This window comes from Lissotriton helveticus, chromosome 2_1, assembly GCF_964261635.1.
Source record: "Lissotriton helveticus chromosome 2_1, aLisHel1.1, whole genome shotgun sequence".
NCBI classification, from domain to species: domain Eukaryota; kingdom Metazoa; phylum Chordata; class Amphibia; order Caudata; family Salamandridae; genus Lissotriton; species Lissotriton helveticus.
The window spans coordinates 354,788,314-354,804,788 of record NC_136059.1 but is presented as its reverse complement, the minus strand read 5'-3'; the positions used below and the strand labels follow the sequence as shown (position 1 = coordinate 354,804,788).

The 16,475-nt window shown below is 45.2% G+C and overlaps 1 protein-coding gene across 14 annotated transcripts in view; it reads right to left on the bottom strand.

The window, feature by feature from the left end:
- NIPBL (NIPBL cohesin loading factor) overlaps positions 1 to 9,171 on the bottom strand; it is a 1,942,504-nt gene extending 1,933,333 nt beyond the window's left edge. For 4 of the 14 annotated variants that reach the window (XM_078674957.1, XM_078674966.1, XM_078674960.1 and 1 more), the window contains exon 1: positions 8,972 to 9,156. The gene's annotated coding sequence lies outside the window, so the exon portion shown is untranslated. Of the gene's footprint in view, positions 1 to 8,528 lie in introns of all 14 variants that reach the window. The other 10 variants (XM_078674956.1, XM_078674967.1, XM_078674961.1 and 7 more) reach the window with 7 other exon arrangements.
- Between the last annotated feature and the right edge of the window lie 7,304 nt (positions 9,172 to 16,475).

The following is a 16,475-nucleotide window of genomic DNA, read 5'->3' as shown; positions in this document are numbered from 1 at the left end:
TAATGTTCGGGCAATTAAGAATCTATTATACGCTTTTTTTGGGTTTGTGTGTATAGCTAGTGGGCTGGACACTTTTGAACTGTTGCTAATTGTGTCCCCCCCCTTCCTTTTTTACACATTAGAGCGGGGCCTCAATTTCCCGAGCGGTTGCCGGGTAAGGTGAGGCTTTCACCCACACAAAGCTGGGTAAGTATCACTGTGAGGAAATGCCTCTTCGTGATAAAGCTAATATGCTTATTAGAAATGCAGGACGCAAATTGTTCATGCAGGTGTGTTTTTTGTCTTTGTGGTGTTTGTGGAGTGATGTGGCCACCTGTGAGGTAATACAGATATGGTATCTTTTGCTTACTCGACAGGTAGAACATGTCTTTCCTGTCTGCAGAGGACACAGAGGTTCCAAGTCTTGGGTGATACTTTTCCATTTATATAGTATTTTGATGCAACCTGTGCTTCCTTATACTTGTACACCCTGTAGTTTATTTGGCAGTAGCGTTCTTTATTCAAGGTCCTGATGAAAGCTGGAGCACTACTCTATACAGCTGAAACTAGTCGACCATTCCACACAGCGCCATAATGTAGCTCTACTCTTTCGCTACCAGGCGTGTTTTTAATCATGACACCTACACTTTTGCTGTCAAGTTATTTCCATAGTCAAGGTAGTCATTCTTAAGCATCACTTCTTTTACAGCACTGCTTTCTTTTGTCTGCACATTTCATTTTGGGCACTATGGTGGCAGAATACGTTTATTTCCTTTCCCGCACTGATACATAGGCGGGCTAAGGAATATTGCCATCCCCAAATGATGATATACCGCCAAGAGGGTGGTCTGATGGGACTTTTTCAGCCCAGTGAAACCCCACTTATCTATCCTACATGGGTGTCCTTGTGACTCCTTCCCACCATTTAGGACAGCACACCATAAATTGACCTGGTCTCCTTTTCGTGTTGTATATACAGCAACAGGCACCATTAGGTATATCTGGAGATGAACAGTGAAAAGCAGTAATTGGCCAGCTTATGAAGCAAAGCTAGTCAACAAAAATGCAGCACAATTGTAAAAAGGTCGTGCATTAAGTCCTTAAAGGGAGAGTAAGCTGCACAGCACTCTATGAGCAACACCAGGGAGACGCTACTGGAAGAAGGAAACTAGGATTCAGACATACGGGGGGACCCATCCCTGGTCACACTCTAGGGCAGACGTCTTCAATCTGTGGGGCGCGACCCCCTTGGGGGGCCCGGGAGTCCTGGGAAGGGGGTTGCACATTCCCCAACCTCACTTGTGCCTTGTATCCAAAACGTTTGCTTTTGTCTTGGAAACAGAAGGCTAATTTCTATTGTTAAAATGCTCCAGCTGAGTGTCCTGTTCTGTGAAATGTTTTTGTGCCAGGGTGCATTCGTCACCTGAAAGAAATGTTAATGCTCCCTGTTAGTTAATCTACCAGTGTAAAGGGTGCGTGAATCGTTACAAGCTAATGTAACGTGGTCTATGTCTACTAAAGGGAGGGGAGAAAAGCGAATACTGGAGCTGGCCAAGCAAATCTTGGCGAGCAATGTTGTAAATGTTCCGACACTTTATGTTTTTCTTCTGTTAATCTTTCCTCTTGCACTGCCCTGCCACTTGCTGATCAGTAGCATGTAATTTCTGATTTTACTACTTCCTGTGAATAGTCCTTTGACGGTGCTTGTGAAGCTAGAAATGCATAGCTTTAAATAAGCCAGTCCAAATGTTAAACCACCCGCTCTTCCTTCCCTGTTTGCATTCACGCTCTAGATTTTACCCATTTAAAGGGATTGGCTGCAGAGTTTAGAAGCTGTCTCAAGCTTTAAGTTCTTGGCCATCTTTAGCCAGAAGCCAAATAAATTGCCTATTAACCGACTGATCAAGCCCATAGGACCCTGTTTTTTTGTGGGGGAAAACAAGTGACCATCAAAGTACGTATGTGAAAAGTAAATGTGACTTGCTTCATAAAGACCAACCAGGTCACCAGGCTGCAAGACGAGAGCCCATATTGAAGGGATTGCATGTTGGATAAGCATCTCATTATGGAGGATGGATTGCTACGGTAAAATACAAGCGCTAACATGGTACACTTTCATGACATGGTACATGGCATTTGAAATATAGGTAAATGAATGACAGGGTGGCCTGATATTACATTTACGCCGCCCATTATTTCATATGTAGGTGCCTGAAAGTTAAAGACCTAAAACGTTTTTTGACTATCCGGCGGCACAAGCGTCTCAACCATACCTATGAGGCAGCGCTAAGCATCCCTACATGGCATTGCATGGACTCATAGATATGCAGTATGGCATAGCATCACAAGTCACTACGTTGCCTTACTCTGCGTCAAGGAGGTGTTCCATAGGTGTTGCATGGGGATTCCCATGGATTTTGACTCAACCCCAAATTTACAAAGTCATGTAAAGCTGGGGCAGCGCAAAAAACGAAAGCCTCCCCAGGGGAGGCGAACTAGGAGAAATGTTTTTATTTCTCCTCGTTTTTTCCTCTCTTCATGTGTGCTGCTTTCTGCAGCTCCCATAGAAGGAGGAAAATGCCTCTCTGGATTGTTTTTGTGAAGGAAGATGCCGCTTCATGCTCAAAAGCAAGCCTGCCCATGTTGGTGCCAGACAGCAATTTGTGCACCAACGCAAGAGGAAAGGACAGGAATGCAGCATATTTTATTAATATGGTGCATTCCTGCCCATTGACATAGGGCAGCGTAGCAAGAAGACATTGTGGCGCTGCCCTACACCAATTCCTCATAAATTAGATCCTTTGTTTTTAGCTACACCTTAGCTTAGACACCTTAGAACACGCCCACTGATCTTTGGTTTGCTAAACACTGTTTAATATGATTTCCCCACCATAAAAATGATTTGCTGTGGGAATTGGGGGGTGCTTACGGTTGTCGTTGATGAGAGTACTAGGTTCTAGAAATTTGTCAGAGGGGGTCCTTACGCCTAAAAAAGATTGACAAGGGGGTCTCGGCGTCAAACAGTTTGAATACCTCTGCTCTAGGGTAGGGTAAGCTGGAGGGTCCTCTGTATTGTATAGTGAACATAAGCGATGACCACCCAACAGAATATTGTAAAAGGTAATTAGGGATTCTGGTTGATTTGGTTCGTAACCTAAATAACAATAAAACTTTTTTTTTTAAATAATCATAAAAGTTGTGCATTTTAATCAGGTCTACCAAGATTTTCGGTACAGCTCTAAAAGGCCTCAGTTTGCTTCTCCCTCCACCACTGACTTGTGAATTAATGGAATCCTTCAAAATGATTTCAATAATTGTGATAGAAAAAGCAATGAAAGGTACTCCATTAAGCAAAGGTAATCCAATATTCAATTAAATAAAGGTACTCCATTAAGCAAAGGTAATCAAATATTCAATTAAAAAAATAGATCATAAACGTACACACGGAAATATGATACATCCATAATCTCTCAGACACTTAAAAGCATTTTTACATTTAAACACAACGGTTAGAAATATGCATACATAATAGCTTTTAGGCTGCACATTTCATCAAATGGACAAATTTATAAAAGAACAAAAAAGTGCAGTCCGCAAACAGATTGTAAAACATCAGTACACTCACATCGCAGTTGGCTGAGGTTAAAGGGGAGTATGGGGAAAAGGAGAACAAGAACTTCAAATGGGGTCTGCTAAGTGCTCCTTCTAGCACAGGAGTTGAACGGGGACACCTCAGCCTAGCTCCACCTATCAAAGCAGACTTCATATGAGTCATGGCACTCTTAAGCATGAGCAAGCAAGGGAGGGGAAAAAAGGCTAGCCCAGAAAGTCGATCTTCGCCCAAGAGAAAGAGAAATATATTTGTGTCTGCCGAATGACCCATGACCTGTATGTAGTTCAGAAAATGTGTCTCCGTTTTTCTAGCCCGAATGGCTGCTCTCAGAAAAGTACAAACACTGTAGGAAATTTCAGGTGAACTTAAAAATTGTAAGTGGAGCAAAGTTACTCTACACGGTCGAAATCCTAATTTGCGTAGCAAAGGTGTCAGAAAGTGCTTTCGCACTAGACTGTGCAAATTACAAAAAAAATACATTAAGTGCAAAAGTGATTGTGCAGATTGATTGTCACAGGGGCAAGAATCTACTATGTTTCCCCCAAGATCTGAAAAGTTTTTAAAAGACAAGGACCAATAAATTGACCCTGCCCTTAAGCGAAAAAGGAGTGATCACTCCCATCTTGTGAGAACTAGGGCTAGATACAATGGGGGTTCACCAGTCAATAGAAATCTACAGTAAATCAAAACTGAGGGTTTGCTAGCTACTTTATATATTTGTGTGTCTGCGCAGAGCTCCATAAATGAGGTTTTCACCTCTTCCTTAACGGAATTGGGATTGCTGCTAGGTTCACTGAACCAAGAGGATAAACCCAAGATTCCTAGAGTGGCCCATGTATAACGTATGCATGAAATAGAACATGCCTGACCCAGCGTTAGACAATCAAGTATAAGGTCTCTGCTGGGTTCGTCCAGACGCTAACCCATAATAAGATTGGCACCAACATAACATTGTCCGTTATAAAACCCTGGTTTAACTCAGAATGAGTAATAAGACTAAGAGGTGGACGGAGGTAAGCTCAGCAACCACGGGGGGAAAAAAAACAATGTTCCTCAACCTGTAAGAAACAACATTTGTTAAAACCCCAGAGTCCTGCAGCATAACTGGCTGCACTGATACACTTTAAATTGTACACATTCAATGGTGGTAAGACAAGCCCTTCTGTGGTCTGGTCTAGTAAGATTACAGACTGTCCTGGCAGTATTACTAAGCTCAATGCCAGCTTGGGTAAGATGGGGGTTCCGTAACCCTGACGTGCTAAAGGTTAATCCTAGATAACAGAAATCAGTGCCGCTTGATAATGCTTGCCCATTGGTGCCGATTTTATTTAGCCTTAATTTACCCGGTACAAAGGACATAATGTGCGACTTGGTTTTTAAATTCATATTTTGTATAAAAGTAGCAAAAACGATCCACTTGGCGTCTCAGTGTGTTTTGAGTAAGGACTAGCAATACTGCATCATCAGCATAAAGTAACACAGGAATTAAAAGCAAACTCTCCTATTAAACCACCGAACACCATAGGACTGTCGATTTTGCAAGGAATCTGCACAACAACTACGTCAATTAATTTTAAGTAATAAAAAAGCAATGACAAAAGAGAAATAAAATCGCATTTCAAGAAATAACCTAATCGTCACCAAATGACCTCCCCATCCCCCCCCCCCCCCCCAAAAAAATAAACACATTCCATCAGTAAGGCTTCAGTCACGCATAGATGAACCACTGCCAAATCAAGATGTCAAGTCTCGTGTTCGAAATGACAGCACACAGAGGGAAAAGCAAAAAGTATGTGTTTCGAACATTGGTCATTATGCAACTGGAAATTCACCAAACAAATGACAGGAAGGAATTAAACCAACAACCGAGTTGGTTAACGTTTCACAAAGTCACTAGAGAACAGCCCCGTTGGGTTCATATTTTGATAGAGACTACGTTCCATAGCTTTTACAGTTTAATAGGAATACACTGTTGCTGCAATCGCAGGCTCACTCGCATGCGGTACACATTGTTACTTCAAAGCAGAAATAACTCATTCAGCTACAGTTACTATATCCAGGTTACTGTACTGAGGGCACCGAAAACTAGCTCTGCCGAGTCTGTGGGTTAAGATAGGAGGCGTAAAGCAAACGTCACCACGCAAAAAGCCGACGATCAGACGCTGGGAAATCTCATTTAAAGAAGAAAACATGAGGGCTGGCGCTTCCTGATAAAGAGCGATGCACAACTGTTTTTGTTCCGCCTTTGGCCCCGCCTCTCACTCGCCAGAGTCTGTGTGTGTACAGCCGCTGGAAACAGACATGGCAGGGCAGAGAACAGAACGGGGACAGACCTCGGTCGACAAAATGTGGAAACCGTGGGAAAATTATACAACTCCCCTCCAAGATCTACAAATGAGGAAGTGTCGGAGAGCGCCAGCGTAGTCAGTGTAGAAGCCACCGTTCCGGCAGTTGACTAGCCAAGGTTAAGACTTCAAAACAGAAGTGTGCTTCAGTTCATACAACACAGACAGAGTGAAAGTAAATCCACGCCGGAAGAGATAGTCGCCTCTAGGACCCTCGTGAAAATCTAACCTTCCGAACTTGAATGCAACTTTAGCAACCAGAATGCACTCCCTCAAACAGACCGGGTTCGATGAAATCCAAAATAAGGTAACTTCGTCTGGAGACAACCGGGATGTGCTTTCATTCCACCAACCCCATAATGGGTGCGCCCTCTTTTAGGGTGCACCAACACCCAGACTAGAGAGTACCCACATACCAATACCCTATAACTCCCCAGAAAAAGAACAGTATGGCTCCGGGCAGGAGGTGTCTGCAAAGAGGGACATGCTGCAAGAAAGGGAAGGGTGTGCTAACCGGGAGACGAAAGCTGCGACAAAGTGATGGGTGAAACCAAAGGAAGGGTGTGATGTGGTACTCCAGTGCTGAAATGGAGAGGACAATGAACACAAGGTATAGTCTAGAAAGGAGACCGAATGTGCTTAATACAAAGCGCCAACCTAAGTGAGGACACGGTGGGTCGTTACTATCATCAAGAGGGACAACCTTTATAAGGGAGGGAGAAACTCGCGGATGGTGCTGCTCGGGAGGGACAGACTGATCAGGCTTAGGCGGTTCTTAATACTTATTGGAATCAATTCTCTGTTTTCCAGTTTACTCGTAATGGTTACATCACAGGTGCTGGTTACAGAAAGCCGATGTCACAGTGGACACGTATTTCAAATGGGCGCAAACTATCAAGTGCCTATGGAGGAAAGGAGATGGCCCGAGTAGCAGTATATAAGAGATGTACCTACTACTGATCAAAGTCAAGAGTGGATTTGTAGAGGGGGGGTGAATATATATATATATATATATATATATATATATATATATATACACATACATATATACACACACACATATACACACACACAAAAAATGTACAACCGGAGAATATTATGGCCTTTCAGCAATGATGGCAGAGATGTAAATGCCCTAGAAGAGAAAAATAGTGCAGCTGTCCTGATGCATCCTAGGGCAATGTTCCACTTTGTCCAGTTTAAGGTTCTACACAGAGTATACTTTGAGTCAAACTGTATAAACTGGAGAAAGTCCCAATCACCTACTTGTCTGTGAGGCAGCAACGCAGAAGGAACCTTTCTTCAAACAATATGGAGCATCCATAAGATCCAAAGTTATTAGTATATGATATTAAGAGAGTTGAGCGATATCTTCCCCCCACTGTTGCTCCCGAGTGTTCCTGACAATACGGATCTTCAGACAAAATATTCTGTATGCTGAGTTTGGTAGTGGAGCAAAACACCGCAAGGCTGAGGAGTGGCAGCACATGGATAGCTGTATATTGTGTGCCAGAAAAGTGGTCTATGGAGACAGGGGGAACCCCAAAAACTTTGAGAAAGTATGGGAGCAATTTCTATGTACGAGAACCAGACGATATCAACATATCCACACACTAAAAACTGAACTGATGGTTGGAATGGACACAATACCCGACCTTAGGTACTATCCTAAAGTGCCATTAGACAGTCCCCACTTGATACTGTACACTTGAAATGTAAACATTGTGTTAAATGATTTAAAAGATGTGGTCACTGCCCTCTGACATGAAATGTTATGAAGTGTGGTGCTTTGCCGCCACCAAACCCAGCATGCAGAATTGGTTTTTTCCTGAAGGTAGTTAATGTTCACAGGGATCTATGCATATTAACCTCGTTCTGTAATATACGGATGGTCTGATATGAAAAATACAAATAAAAACAGCTAAAAAAAAATATGGACTTGCAACAATGAACTCCGGTCGCCTTTGGGCAAGACATATCATTTAGTCGTCGTTTTATATTCAGCAGACTGGACCTAAGAGAGAATCCGTGCACTTAGCAGAAGATACAAAAAATGTCATGTTCATTCAATGTTTCAGGATGCTATTACAGATCTGTGGGATAAGCCTGAATGACAACTGGAGAGACATACATACATATATTTTAATATTAGACTGTGGAGAATTATATATACAAGCAAAGAACAGTGACAATTTACCACAGTGTACAGGCTGGGGGAAAATAATGGAGAATTAAACATCATAATTCATGCTTAGGATACAGACCGAAATTCAAGTCTCATGGTACTACTGACACAGCAGGTATTTCAAGTTTGCCGTTACTGTAGGTGGGATGCCGAGATCAAGGTAATACTGGCAACTCAGTAAGAACACATAAAAGTAATAAGTGAAACTATGTTCCAAGAAGTATTATTCACTGTTGCAAATCATAAGTAAACTCCAAGTGAAAACACGTAGTTTAATGTCTATCCATCAAGCACCATAACAAGCATGACATCTCAAGTAACCAAGTGGTGGGTGGGACAGCCTGGACACTCTCGGCCTGGAATCCCTTGTGCTACTCGGCCGTGGAGAACCCCCATGTCCACTCACCTCCCTCGCAGTGGCCTCGGGTGGCAGCGCACCCTGGCCTGGTCGTGACAGCAGAGTAGGAGACGGGCCGTCCCGGCAGGGGTACCGCGGAGACCAGTCCGCACTCTGCGCACCCAGAAGCTTTCACAACAGCAGCATTCGGAGGCACAGACCAGAGGAAAAAATCGCAACTGGATAAAGGGCCTACGAGAAGGCAGGGAGTCACAGAGCCCTACCAGTGCCCAGGGAACCACTCACAGCGGCGGCGGCACAGTATAGGGCGGGACGCAGAGCGGAAGAGACCATAGGACCGGAGGTCGGTAGCCGCGGGAGGGAAACAGGAGGTGACGCGTTAGTGACGAACGTACCGGCCGGCCGGCTCTCCGGTGGCAAAGCGCGCCACGGACGCTTCTGCGTGGCTACGCCAGTCAGACTAAGCCTGTTGTGGGGGCGAGCCTAGTTACCTGCACTGTTCACATTTGCACGAGGGGAAGTGGTCTCTCAGATGGTCTCGCATACGGGTGCTGGCTGTTTCACACCGGTAGGCTCACTGGGCCCGGGACGTAGGTTTTCTCACACAACAGTCAGTCACTCAGTAAAAGGCCAGGATCTCAGCCCTCGCGTCGTTGAAGCCCGCCCACTGACGAATGGCGGGACGTGCAGCAGCTCTCTCCGGAGTCCCACAGCCAATGGAAAACTAACGGACAGTCCACAAGCCAATAAGAGGGACGATGCAGTCTTCGTGGCCCCATAGCCAATAAATAACTGATAGCAGCTGTGCTACCCAATCGTTGACCGCTGTGTACTTTCTGGAACACTGTAGCCAGTAATCAACTAACAGAAGTTCAAGCAGCCAATACGGTCACCCGCATTCTTGCAAGCAATCTCCTTTCACTACACTGTTCGCAGTGCTCCTAGAGTACGTTTCCCCTTAACTCATTGGCTTGGAGCACTTGGGTGTCCCAGCTCTGGCGCTGCGGTTCGCTTAATTACCGTAAGGGACAATAGCCGTCAGTGAGGGTGCCCTGGTGACCAACTGGTTTAAATCTCAGCTGAGGACTGCGCAGGGAAACTGGACACAAGTGATCATGTTCTTTAAAATGGGAAACCCGACTCAGCGTAAACTTTCAAGATAGATGAATGGAAGTAGATGAATATTTTGGAGGGGTGAACTCGTAATTGTTTGCCCAATTGTAGAAATAATCTGAGAGTTTACCCATTACTGGGCGTCTTGTGATTTTTATTAACACAGCAACAAACTATATATAAATATATACATATATTTATATACTCTTAAAATGTAAGAAAGTACAGCCTTAATCTGTTTACAGCCAATAATTTTCAGTCGGATTTATGAGCCTGCCCCTCTTACAAATTCAAAATGTCCCTCCTTTTCTATTTTATTCCGTGATGCTGGGTTGTGAGTGTTTCCCTCGTTTCGTGTATCTGACGTGAAGCGCCCTCTAGTATCTCCATAGAGCGGCGCATTATTTTTCCACAATCCTCACTGTGTTTTTTTGTTCCTGATGTCTCATGCTAATAAATGTTACTGTAAACAAAGTTGTATGGCTAAGTAGCGAAGAACGAATCGCCATTGCTACCAGGTGAAATAAAGTCAAGTTTTTTTTCTCATTATTTTTGAAAAAAAGGCGGGTTAGAGAAACTTGTCCCTAAAATGCTTTTCACAGCTCTTTTGTTGATGTTAATCTGCCTGGCAGCAACGTGAAGGAGCAGAGACACCGGTGACTGCCAGCTCAGCGCGGTTAAACCACCCGCTCGCTACGGTTAAAAAGTGATGTTATATTCGATTATCTATCAACTGGTGTGTCCTTTTACAATCTGCTACAATTGTATCCTTTATGTATGCCCTGTCCCTGAACAAGCGATCTTTTATTCCTTATGATTAGCCTCATTTTTTGATGGTTCGCGACAATGCACACGAACATCCGAGAGCATCTACAATCAGTGGTGAGACGTAGTAAATGTAGTATCTCATTAGCTTGCGGAGAAAATGTTAAAGGGAAAGCTAAAATGTCACAGTTTTTGCCATTAAATATCTGTCGTGTCCCGCCTAGAGCGGGAGTTTTCGCATGCATATGTGCCAGAGGCCAACCAGACCCAAACTTTAGGGGACAGGAGGCCGTGGGAGCGGGGCTATCTTCAGAGCTGAATCAAAGTCATTTGTGGGGGGCTCCCTTCGCTCTTCCAGTGCAATACTTCATATGTGGTGTCATGATTATTCTCAATGATATGTGGCCAATAATGCCTTTTTAAGTGCACTAATATTGGGCTTAGCATAAAAATATTTAACAACTCTTAGGGTGCTTCACAGAAAGATTGGCAGTAGGGAAAATGTGCAGAATAGTATAAAATCTATATCTTCTCTATATATGTCAAACTGGCATATGCTCTAAGGTAGAGATACAACCACTACCAGATGTTGTAACAACAGATAGACAAAAGTCTACCCTAAAACCCAAACACAATTTCTTCGACCTGAGCAACGCTAGTGAGTAAAAATGTCCATATCAATAACACTCTTTTCCAAATTGTGTAGTTTCCGTGTCTTCTTTATTTTTTCAAATTCATATATTTTCCAAATGTATCATCTCATAGTTCGGTCCAACCACCGGGTACAAATCTTAAGAAATTCTTCAGCATTACAAAAAGCCAACAAGATTTTGCCTAACACTTAGGGTGGGCTTATGTTCTCCCTCAAATAATTAAAGACTGTGCTTTAAATGGGAACAAATAAGCGCAGGTACTCATCAAAAGGAGCGTTGGACTGGGATGCAGTAGGCACACAGGGAGGGGCTACGGTGTTTTACCTTTCCAAGCCTTGTATGCAAGAAATCTGCATGCAGAAGATTTGGGGGTGTTTGTTTTGTGGAAGCCACTGCAACTCTTTCTACCTTGTGCTAGATTAAGGGAGGCAGAGCAATCGAGTACCTGAACAGCAAAAGTGGTGCGAAATCCAGCAGGCAGGCTGTAGGAGCAAAGCAGAGGCGAAGCAAGGCAAAGGAAACGGGGAAGTGGAGCGGAGACACCGTGTGGAGGCCAGCGGGCCCAACAACTAGCAGTTCGCGACTGAAGGAACCTGTGAGGAAGGGGGCAGTGGTGGAAGGTGGCAGAGCTAGGCTGTGCTGTGCATGCGAGCAGCACCTGACCATCCCACCACCAGCCCACTATATCTGCCCCCCCCGCAAACAAACCAACTATTCAACCAACTAGCCAGCCTGCAAGCAACAACCCGCTGATAGAGGTGCGCTGGGAAGCCACTGCGCAAGGTAGAGACAGTGAAAGTGCCCCAGGCAAGGCAAGGTGGCAACAGCAAAGTGGAGAAGTGTGGCTCAATGGTTAGAGCGGCAGACCCTGATGCAGAGGTCTAGCCCGGGACCAGGGTTCAATTCCCCGCCTCGGCGGGTCTCGGGCTCAAAATTCCATGGACCTGATAATTCTCGCCTCGGTACCTATTCCAATCATGGAGTCCCACTCTGCAACTCTGGGCAATAGCTTGCTTAATCTCCACAACGGCCCCCACAACGCTAAGGATGCCTGGCCTCCACCTTGGGGGTGCCTAGGAGTGGACACCTCACAGGGAAAGGCAAGATGGGTTCCACAGCGGTATTCGTACAAGCGCCTTGAGACCCTTGCGGGTCAGTAGTGCGCTAACCAAGTATCAATTTACAGCAGGACGGGCGGCAAGGAAGTGGTCTAAGCGGAGTGAGGCGAGTGCGGCCGCCTTTAGGCACGGTCACGGAGTGTGAGCCCGCGGAGGCGGCCCAACAAGGTTGGGTGCAGCTTGTGGACCACCTGCGTGCCCTCTCATGCCCTGCTCGCTCTCGTACCACCAGCGCCCCCCCCAGCCAGCATATTGCCTGCAATTTGCCTGTACCGTACCCTCCTCATCAAGCTCACAAGCTCCTCAGTAAGTAAGATCACCCACCTGATTCTTCTATAACCACATCTTTAACTCACAGCCCCTGAGCACTAAAGCCCACAAAAGACATAAAAGCACCACACAGCAGCATTAAAATTCCCTCAAGCTCCTGTACAGTATTTAACCAGTCTGCCATCTGTCTGCCTCCAGGACCTGCGTGCAGCTGGCATATACTTTAAACTTGTTTAAACACGCTGCTTGTCCAATACAACGCCAAACAATCTGCAGAAGGCTCAGCCAAACGTCTTCTGATGCGAGCCCTTCCAACACTTGAAATTTGCGGACAGAGCCGGGTATCTCATATTTAACCCGGTCCCAAACTCCCCTCACCTTTACCTCTAATTTCATTACTTCCCAAACCACCAGAATCCTAACTGCACTTGAGATCTCAAAGGCCTACAAGGATATAGGGGGGGGGGCACACCTTAGAGAGCTGAGTCTACAAGGGCATCTAAACATCAGGCACCTAAATATCGGCATTCACTATATGCAATCAAAGTTCGGGGAAGAGAGGTGCACAGAAAGCAGAGGAGCCAGCAACGCACAAAGAAGGACCAGGAGCCTAAGAGACAATCAATAGGGAAGCTCCGCCCGAGGGGTAATGAGATCAGGCAGGGTGAGAGAATGGTTGCCCAGGACAAAAAAAACAAAAGCAAAAGAGGGTCCTTGTCGCTAAAGGGCTGGATGGCTGGATCCCATCCAAAAACCAGGGCAGGCGACATCATTCCAGGTAAGGGCCTATCACGGGGTACAGACAACATGCGGCGAAAACCATCCAGAGCCGCCCTCCACTGACACAGCCCAAGATTTACACAAAATTTCAGTTTCTAAAAAACGCGGGCAACTGTCTCCTATCAAGCACAATTGCAGCCCAACGTTTAAGCACACGCTTACACCTTTTAAGCCGCTTGACCATGGGAAGGGCAGCAGTCAGGCCTCCAATCAAAGTGCAACACTCGACACAGAAACCGACCATGGGCCCATTGTCTCACTACCCTCCTTACCCTTACTACCTAATGCGATTGTTTTAATACCAGACTCACAAAGCGACGCCATACCCCTGTTACAAGACCTCCAGTGTCTCGCTGAGCTACATACGACATAAGCAAAATCACCTAACGAACAAGAAGCAATAACAAAGCTGACAAAGACTCCTGAACAAGTGGGAAGAGGACACATAGAACCATGGAACGAGTTGGGCCGTAATGGGAAAACGAAGAACAACTCCACTACAGTCAAGGATTTGTCTAAAAACAGAGCTAGGTGCATCGCCCAATTTCACCAATGAAGCAAAGCCCAACTGGACTCTAATGGCTGATTCTCGATTTCCGCTAACGTCAATGCCACCTAGGGCAGAATCCGCATCAGAACTAGAGAACGGAGACTCTGAGCAGTTCTCTAATATCGATGCTGGGGAGTGGGAAGAATTATTGACAACTCACACACAACAATTACCAGCAAAGCTTAAGACGGACTCTCAAAATCTCTCCATACTGAAGCACCCGGAGCATCCGGCGTTCCAACAGAATCCAAGGAACGGAGGCCCTGACACCAGGGTCGAACTTGGAATATTTAACCAAGTACCAGCAAAAATTGGTCTTTCAAAGTGCCTGGGCCAGTTTACTCAAAACAGCGCAACTCCTGGTGGAAGCCCTCCAGTATCAATCAGATAAAATGGATACTCAGTTGACCTTTTTAAATACACTGGCAGTGTTCGTGGTAGCGATTGATAAGAAACTTGGAGCCCTAAACACTCTTCTCCAGAACACATGAGGCAAACCACAAGACAGGGAGCCAAGCTGTGGGTGCAGTCCAGTAGTTGACAAACTAGCCTCCCTACCCTCAATGCTGAGTAACTTGTGTGCACAAATGTTATGTTATGTTATCAGGAGTTTGTAAAGCGCACGGTCACCAAAGGTTTCATTGCGCTAAAGTTGAATGATTGCGTAGCAGACCAGGAGTTAATAGGCTTGTGTGAACAGCCTGGTTTTTAAGGCCTTTCTAAAGCACAGTAAATTGTCACAGCTTCTATTTGACAATGGAAGAGAGTTCCAGCATTTGGGGGCTAAGTATGAAAACCTGCTACCTCCCTGTCTCTTAAGTTTGATGGCTGGGGTGGACAGTAGGTGTAGGTGGGAGGAGTGTAGGTTACGACTGGGGGCATACTTTTTGACCATGTCATTGATGAACCTAGGGCTCTTGCAGTGCAGCGCATTGAAAGCAAGGCAGTTAACCTTAAATGCAGCCCGTTGCACCACAGGTAACCAATGGAGTTTTTGCATGCACAGTTTGGCTGATTGCCATCTCGGCTGTTTGTGGATTAGTCTAGCCCAGTGGTTCCCAAACTGTGCGCCGCGGCACCCCGGTGCGCCATCAAACCTAGCCAGGGGCGCCGTGCACCAAGCACACAGTTTGTGAACCACTGGCGCGGTGAAAGCCTTGCATCTCCTCAGAGGACTGGTTTTCGCGCAGTCCTCTTTCTATTTCTATGACCGCGAGCGTGTTGAAATAGCTTGCGGTCATTCAGAACTTTGGATTTTCAAGTGTTGGAGGCACGCCGAGCTCGCTTCAGTACAGGGTGAGTGTTATGAGGCACAGAGGCCTCTTACAGTTTGTGTCCTTTCCATGCTGGTTTTCTGCAATACAGCTGTGCCTGTTGCACTAGGCAACCCAATGCTGAAGTATTTCTGGCGTGGTGCTGGATGTTGTTCTTTTGTAGGCTGCTGGGCCCATGCCCTGTCCCCACGAGATTGTTGATAAAAAAAAGTCAACTTTACAGCTCCTGCCCTCTGGTCATGTGTGCTTCAAGGAACCAGAGGCAGGATATTGCCTCGTCACTTAATACCTGCCCTTGAGAGTTAGAGTGCCCAACTCTTTGAGCGCAGTAATGACCAGTGATGTTAACATGTCCAGTCCCAAGACGTCGGACAGGCTCCCTCCCAGAACAAGCATTTGCAATGCAATAGGTCTCGCATTAGGAAAGTTTGAGCTATTGGTCTTGTAAATGACAATTTTTTTATTTATGTGTTGTTTTTGAAAATAGCTAAATTAATAGCTTTGTCATTTACAATGCCAATAGTTATAACTTTCGTAAATGTGACACCTATAGCATTTGTAATGCAACATGTTTTGTATTTACGTGACTTAGATGTATTGATATTACAAATAACAATGGCTTTTAATTTTTTTAAATAATTAATACTTAAATAAAAGTGATTGTAATTTATAATGGCAATAGCCTAAACTTTTGTAAATACCTTTTGTGAACATTATGTTCAGTGTATTTTATTGTGACGAAAATCCAAGAACAGAAGTGAAATATTAACATCTTTTTGTGACATTTGTAATAACGCTTGAAACATTGAGAGAACATTTTTGAACCAGTGATGCTGTGGTGGTGCTGCGTGATGTTGTGGTTGCGCTGAGTGATGCTGTAGTTGCGCTGAGTGATGCTGTGGTTGCGCTGAGTGATGCTGTGGTTGCGCTGAGTGATGCTGTGGTTGCGCTGAGTGGTGATGTGGTGGTGCTGAGTAATGCTGTGGTGGTGCTGTGGTGGTGCTGAGTGATAATGTGGTGGTGCTGAGTGATAATGTGGTGGTGCTGAGTGGTGCTGTGGTGGTGCTGAATGATGCTGTGGTGGTGCTGAGTGATTATGTGGTGGTGCTGAGTGATAATGTGGTGGTGCTGAGTGATAATGTGGTGGTGCTGAGTGATAATATGGTGGTGCTGAGTGATAATGTGGTGGTGCTGAGTGATAATGTGGTGGTGCTGGGGTAGCGCTGAGTCATGTGGTGATGCAGAGGGCAGAAAGGCACAACAAAACGAGTCTAACAGAGTGCAGAAAAACAAGGGAAAAACGAGTCTAACAGAGGGCAGAAGGGCACAAAAAACGAGTCTGACAGGGGGCAGAAAGGCACAAAAAACGAGTCTAACAGAGGGCAGAAAGAGGGCAGAAACGAATGTCCCGTACTAGCAGATTACATTTAAGGTAGAGGATAGCAACACAATGAATGGATATTAAAGAATTA